Source organism: Lepus europaeus, chromosome Y (genome assembly GCF_033115175.1).
Source record: "Lepus europaeus isolate LE1 chromosome Y, mLepTim1.pri, whole genome shotgun sequence".
Classification (NCBI taxonomy): Eukaryota; Metazoa; Chordata; class Mammalia; order Lagomorpha; family Leporidae; genus Lepus; species Lepus europaeus.
Window position 1 is genome coordinate 19604397 of NC_084851.1, and position 8033 is coordinate 19612429.

Here is an 8033-nt window from a genome sequence, read left to right on the forward strand (position 1 = left end):
TCATTCACTAATCAATGAGGTACCAATATTCAAGACTGGGAATTTTAATACTGAAAAATAATAATAAAACCTAAAATTGAAGCTGTTCTCTCACCCCCTTCAGAAATCTATGGTAGGTTTTATGTGAAATGTCAATATTCTTAGAGACTTTTACAATCTATAGTGGCTTTTTCAAGAACAAAAACCATGTTCCATTTACTGGTTCTGTAATATAGTGATCACTATGTAAATAACAGTTGTCAGCAGACTTTGCAAATGAACAAACAAATCTTGGCTATCAACTGACACATCTTCATGGTACCAAAAGACTCCTGAAGTTTAAAACAAGCTCATTTGATGCAGAACAAATGCTCCAGGCCAAAGTGCAACAAAAATTGTGCAACACTCAATGAGACACTGACAGAGAAGAGCTCCATGGAAATTATGAAATCCACCTGCAAAGCAGTTCTGTACAAAGTGCATTGCATGCAAAGGTCTACTCTGCACGGTTAGCCCTTCCTCCTTGATGTCAGTTTCTCAATGCAGCCACAGTTTAAGTCACAGTGCATCAACTCCATTTAATAGTATCCGAACATCCTCTTATCTGGAACAAAACTGATTTTCATAAAGTTTCAAAGCAGACTTACTTGTTATTTCTGTTTCCAAAACAACCTCATCAGTCTCCTTCAACCATGGTATAAATAGCTTTCTTTTTTTTTTTTTTGAAAAAACTACCATTGGATTACTAATTATAGCATTAAATAGCAATGTACAGCACATTAAAGACAGAGATCATACATAATTTTTTTTTCAAATTAATTAATTTTCTATGCCATTTCCATTTTAACACCAGGTTGTTTTTTTTTTTTCATTTCCAATTCTCTTTATATACAGAAGATCACTTAAGTATATAATTAGTAAAGACCTCATCAGTTTGTACCCACACAGAAACACAAAGTATAAAAATACTGTTTCAGTACTTGTTATAGCATCACTTGGCTTTAGACGACACATTAGGGACAGATCCCACATGGGGTGTAAGTACACAGTGACTCCTGTTGCTGATTTAACAATTTGACACTCCTGTTCATGGCGTCAGTAATCTCCCTAGGCTCTAGTCATGAGTTGCCAGGGCTATGGAAGCCTTTAGAGTTCGCTGACTTTGATCTTATTCCGATAGTGTCATAGTCAAAGTGGAAGTTCTCTCCTCCCTTCAGAGAAGGGTACCTCCTTCTTTGATGGCCCCATTCTTTCCACTGGGATCTCACTCACAGAGATCATTCATTTAGGTCTTTTTATTTTTTTCCATGATATCTTGGCTATCCATGCCTGCTATACTCTCATGGGCTCTTCCGCCAGATCCGAATGCGTTGAGGGCTGATTCTGAGGCCAGAGTGTTGTTTAGGACATCTGCCATCCTATGAGTCTGCTGTGTATCCCACTTCCCATGTTGGATCTTTCTCTCCCTTTTTGATTCTATCAGTTAGTATTAGCAGATACTTGTCTTGTTTGTGTGATCTCTTTGACTCTTAGACCTATCAGAGCCATCAAATGTGAACTGAAATTGATCACTTGGACTAGTGAGATGGCATTGGTACATGCCACCTTGATGGGATTGTGTTGGAATCCCCTGGCACATTTCAAACTCCACCATTTGCGGCCAGTCCGATTGAGCATGTTCCAAATTGTTCATCTCCTCCCTCTCTTTTTCCACTCTTAGATTTAACAGGGATCACTTTTCAGTTAAAATTTAAACACCTAAGAATAATTGTGTGTTAATTACTGAGTTCAACCAATAGTACTAGAACAACAACAACAACAACAAATACTAAAAAGGATATGGATTACAATGGCTTCCCCCTCCCATAACTTCCCTTCCACCCGCAACCCTCCCCTCTCCCGCTCCCTCTCGCCTTCCATTTGCATCAAGATTCATTTTCAATTCTCTTTTTTTTTTTATTTTATTTTATTTTTTTTTGACAGGCAGAGTGGACAGTAGAGAGAGACAGAGAGAAATGTCTTCCTTTTGCCGTTGGTTCACCCTCCAATGGCCGCCACGGTAGACATGCTGCGGCCGGCGCACCGTGCTGTTCTGATGGCAGGAGCCAGGTGCTTCTCCTGGTGTCCCATGGGGTGCAGGGCCCAAGGACTTGGGCCATCCTCCACTGCACTCCCGGGCCACAGCAGAGAGCTGGCCTGGAAGAGGGGCAACCGGGACAGGATCGGTGCCCCGACCGGGACTAGAACCCTGTGTGCCGGCGCCGCAAGGCGGAGGATTAGCCTAGTGAGCCACGGCGCCGGCCTCAATTCTCTTTATATACAGAAGATCAATTTAGTATAAAGGTTTCAACAGTTTGCACCCACATAGACACACAAAGTGAAACATACTGTTTGAGTACTAGTTATAGCATCAAATCAAAATGTACAGCACATTAAGGACAGAGATCCCACATGAGGAGCAACTGCACAGTGGCTCCTGTTGTTGACCCAACAAATTGACACTCTAGTTTATGGCGCCAGTAACCACCCTAGGCTCTCGTCATGAGTTGCCAAGGCTATGGAAGCCTTCCAAGTTTGCCGACTCTGATCATATTTAGACAAGGTCATAAAAGACAGGGTGAGGATAGTAACCAATGATCCTAAGAGTGGCATTTACCAGGTTTGAACAATTATACAGCATTAAGTGGGGAAGAGGACCATCAGCACACACAGGTTGGGAGTAGAGCCATTGGAGGTAGAGTAGAGGTTATGATTACAAAGGAATGAGGCCCAAGTACGCTAGACAGGGTCTAGAACAAAGGACAGAGTCATTATTAGAGGAGCTAAGAAAGGTGCTGTCTAAGCTACAATTAAGTTTTCTGATTGAGAGGCAAATAGAACCTGATAGAAGGGGCTTGATAATAATCTGCTGGGCTTTAGGCCTTGTAAGTTAAGAGGCCCAGACCTACCTATCTCTTCAGATGAGGTATATCCTAAGGAGGTGTGAACCTCCTAGGGGAAGGCACTCTGTTGACTTTCATTACTTGGCTGGCCTGGGAGGAGAGCTGGCCAGGTAAAGGCAGGGGGCATCTCTAACAAGAAATTTACAGTTCTGCCTGCAATGTTGCTGACCCTACTTGACCATCCCCTCAGCTGCAGTGGTCACTTTGGAAGTTGGGCTGAGTGAAGGGCTTTTCAGCTGGAGCCAATAAGATCTATGGCTCTGACCTGGGAAATAGCTTTCTTAACCAAGTTAGTACACATGCCATTCCTCCTGTATTTGGAATCCACGGATAACATGGCTATATTACCTCTGTGGAACATCTTATTGTGCAGATCCAACTTGCAAACGATGACACCTACACACTCCTCCCCTACCATGGCCAAAAAGCACAGCGGTGGCCAGTTGTGGATAAAATATCTGTAAGTATAAATGGAGTAGGGTTCAGACAGAACTTTGGTGCTCAGTCGCATCACATCGGGCATCTGGAGCTTGGATTCCTATCCGACCTATCCTATTCTATTGTCAGATCCTCCCCTGACTCAACCTCCCTGCCCGAGGGACTTTGTAAACTGTAGCCCGAGGTCAGGGATGAAGACTGCCGCACCTGCTCCTTCTGTTCCTCCTCCTCCTCCTCGCCCTTGGCCAGTCCATTGCCAGCTGCTGCAGAATCGCTCGCTGCCGCCGCTGCCTCCTTGGCCAGCTGGAGGGCACAGTTCTTGCATTCCTGGAGTGGGAGTGAGGGGGTCTCTTGCTTGAGTGTACCCAGCTCCTTTTAAAACAGTCTCTCTGGAGCTCCTGCCTGGGTGGCCTGTGCAACCTGGACCTTGCTCTTGAGCAAGGTGGCCACCCTGAGGGGTCACAGTTGGGGCTGATCAATCCATGGAGCTGCTACTGTGCAGGCTGCTGAGGGGTGGAGGCACAGATGCCCCTTTGCCACCTGCCGGGCTACTGCCACTGCTTTCGTGCTCCTCCTTGGCTTCCTCCACCTAGCTACAGCAGGCAAACTAGGCCCCCACCAGGAAGTGGCAGTAAGGCTGGGCTCGAGGTGGGAGGAGGCTGCTAAACCCAGATGGGACGTCCGCCCTCCCTGCACTGGTCCCGCTGCTGCCACCTCCCTCACCACCAAGGCTCTCACTCATGAACCCATTTTCAATTGAAAATGCTGTTAGTCCAGGCCTGCGCCATGGCTCACTTGGTTAATCCTCCACCTGCAGTGCTGGCATCCCATATGGGTGCTGGGTTCTAGTACTGGTTGCCCCTCTTCCAGTCCAGCTCTCTGCTGTTGCCCAGGAGCGCAGTGGAGGAGGGCCCAAGTCCTTGGGTCCTGCACCCGCATGGGAGACCAGGAGAAGCACCTGGCTCCTGGCTTCAGATTGGCACAGTACTGGCCATGTCCGCCATTTGGGGGATGAACCAACGGAAGAAAGACCTTTCTCTCTGTCTCTCTCACTGTCTAACTCTGTAAAATAAATAGAAAAAAAAGAAAGAAAATGCTGTTAGTCAAAAATTCTTTGAATAGAGGCCTAAGAGCACAAGAGAAGTCAGTCACAAGAATGGTGTCTGTGTTCAGAGGCCTGACAGAGAACAGGAACTGATGGGAGCTGATCTGACACACTGCCATGTATCAGTGAAGGAAGGGTGCATGTGTGTGTGTGTGTGTGTGTGTGTTACACTGTCATCTATCAGTGAAGGAAGGGTATGTGTGTGTGTGTTACACTGCCATATAGCAGTGAAGAAACGTGTGTGTTTGTGTGTGTGAGAAAGAGAGAGAGAGGGAGAGAAAGAGGGAGAGAGAGAGAGATATACCAATGAAGGGACAGAGAGGCCAGGTGTTTCCTGACTCAGCCTACAACCTCCTGGACATGAATATGCACAGGAAAACAACCTCAGGGTCTGGCTGGAAGCGGAAGGCAGAGGAAGATGTGCCACTACAAGGCAAAACTCATGTGTCAGACACCATTAGCAGTTCTGAGAGTTTGGAAGAAGAGGAAACAGAAGCCCAAATCCACAAAGCCTTCACAGGATCATGGTCTACTAACTCTAGGAGTGTATTTGCCATCAAGCAGTAGAGAACAGGCTGACAATGACAAAGAACGCTGGCCAGGCTCTGAATTCTGTGCCATGCCCTGTCTCTGAGAAGTGAACATCCCACTCCTCTCTGGGATATAAGCCAAGAAATCAGAAGTCTCAGATACTGAGAAAGAGAGCAGTGTCCTAGCCCAGGTTCCATGTCACACCTGGGCTGGTGCCAGTGGGCCAGGCTAGCAGTTCTAGCTAAAGCTCCTCCAGCTCAAGAAGAGATGGAAATGGGGGCAGAGCCCTCATTCAAGCCTTTCCAGGCCAAAGCCTCACTAGCCCCTAGCCAGGAGTCTCAGTGAAAAGGGAAGATTAAGTCCTTGAGAAGGTGGGGAACAACCCAGGCCTTAGGAGGTACTCTGATACCACCCAGAAGTGTCAAGAAACTAGAAGAATCAGAGAGCAGTGAGGAGTCTGACAGTATGAAAAAGAGCCTTGCAGAATAGCAGGCAAGGTAAAGACCTCAAGAACATTTTTCTAGTTTAGAACTCCTCCATCCCCTGCCAGGGGGAAATGTTCCCTCCAAGCATCCCTGGAAATACAGGGCCTCCTGCTCCCCTGATCAAGGCAGGAAGGCCAGAGGAGCACTCCGAGAGTAGCACAGATTGTCATATGAGAGTGACCCTGCTGCAGGCAAAGCCCTAGAGAACATTTCCCAGGAACTGGGATTGGTGAAGGTGAAGGGTGAAGGTCAAATCAAAGCAACCCAGAAGAAACTGCAATTTAACAAGAAATAAAAGAACTAGAAAAGAAGCAAAAAAAAAAAACCACAACAACAAAAAACACCATCTCATCCTCATCCTAAGACATAAGTCACCACTCCAGAACAAGAAAGCAGCAGGCAGGTAATGTGAGGGTGTGGACCATGGGGTACAGGAGCTTCTTAATCAAGTGGTGACTATCCCCATGCCTCTGACCTTCACCCACCATGTCAACTCCCCCTCATATCAGAGGCTGGACAGATCCAAGGGTTCCATGCTTTAAAGTGAGTGAGCCTGCAGGGAGGCTGGTCCAATAAAGTAGTGGGCCTAACCTCCATGTTGTCAACCCATTTTATTTCAATACAAGATATTTTATATTTTATATACACACACACACACACACTGAAATAACCTGACTCTTGCTATTCAAGCCAACATACTCAGAAGTCTCAACCTTAAACCAAGAGCTCTGAAGACATGTAGGGGCCCAATATTTAGCTCATCCCATGGCACTTGGTCTCTATGTGGCTTTATCTTTTCTTGTTTATTTTTCTAGTTGGGTTCTTTAAAAACAGAAAAAAAAACAACTAAAGGAAAAGTCAGTGAGTGCATTGTCTTACTGAACATTATAGCTTCACACAGCACACTGTAAAGAATCAGTTGTTTCCCTCTGTGTATGTGTGGCTCATGGGGAGCTGTGACTTGCTGCTATTGTCAGAATTGCAAATATTAATATCCTAAGAAAAGAACAAATGAAAAACTGCAATAACTTCTACTGAATATATATCATGTTTGTCTCATCATAAAGTAGAAAAATCCATAATTGAACCCTCATAAGGTGAGAACCATCTACAGTTTTTCACCTCTCCCCAATTTTTTCACTCCTCCAAATCAAATACATGGAAGCATCTTTCCATTTACCTTGAAAATATTCTCCCTCTTCTTGTAAAGTCTTTGGTTCTTTTCATAGCCCTCATTTGCACCAATGTTGCCAACTTCCTGTTCTATTAGATAATTCCTAACCACTTTTTCTAACTTTACTCTTCTTTATGTTTTCCCTTAGTAAGGTAAATCAAAACCACCTTTCAGCCCATTATAAAATCCTAGAGGTCATATTTAAGTATGAATATTCTGTAACATAAAATCACTCACTAATCTTATGATTGAGGTTTTTTTTTTAATATATTGTGAATACAGTGAGGATCTCAGTTTCTCCATTGTTCCTCCCTGGTTCAAGATACCATTAGCTCTCTCTGGAAGAACTTCCACTATCTCTTAACTGGTATTACCATTTACACTTACCCTCTGTTGTCTAGTCTCAACAATGTATGTGATCTTTTAAAAATCAGACATAAAAAATGCTTGAAACCTACCAAAAGCCCTAATTTCACTTCTCAAATTTTTTAATTAATTGAAAAAACTTAAAAGTTTAATTAAAATATAATCTGTATATACACCATTTCATTATGTGTATCATGTATACATGCAGTTTTATTAAATTTTGTGGAGAATGGAATTAAAAGGTATATTTCTTTTTAGAGCTACTATTTGGGAACAAATAATACGTGGATTGCCAGAAAGTATGATTTATTAACTTTCTATTTCAAGTGTGAACCTTACATAATGATTAAAGAAATGTGCAAATTAATAAATTTTATTCCCCACACCACTTCTCTTTACTTCCTACTGAAAAGTCCTTCATTAATCAAAAGCAAGAAGACAGGGCTTAATAACAATATAGCTAGAAAAGAAATTCCGGTGGGTAAGTGTCACAGTGGTGCTGAGAGTTTGTATGAAAGCACTTTTGAGAGCACCTATAACAGCTTCTGAATAACAGTATTATGATGTCATCAGCTTTAATAATATCAACAGGGATAATGAAAGTTTAGATAATATAAAGAAACATGTATTGAACAGCTATTATGTACTGCAGTTTCCACACTTCACTTTTTTTTAATGACAAGCATTTTGTGATTTATGTGAAAAACAAACCGGCTCAGAGAAGATAAACAGTTTACTCTTAGTAAAAAAGCAAGAAACAGGTAAGGCTGAAATTTGAATCTAGGGTTATTGATACCTAAACCATGATTTTCCCTAGAATGTCTCATTTTTTGGACACCATCTAAGAAGTTAATCATTGAATAAAGAATTAATTGTTACAAAATTGTTTTAAATGCTTTCCTGATCACTGAGATGCATGTACCCTTTGTTATGGATTAGGAAGAAATATTATCTAAGGGCTTAGAATGATGTGTAGGAAGGTGGTAATGACCTTAACATATGTAATTTAGTGA

At 43.1% G+C, this 8033-nt stretch overlaps 1 pseudogene; it reads right to left on the reverse strand.

Annotated features, from left to right (window-relative positions):
- Window positions 1-516: 516 nt before the first annotated feature.
- LOC133754134 (N-alpha-acetyltransferase 30-like) lies at window positions 517-4101 on the reverse strand (annotated as a pseudogene).
- Window positions 4102-8033: the final 3932 nt, after the last annotated feature.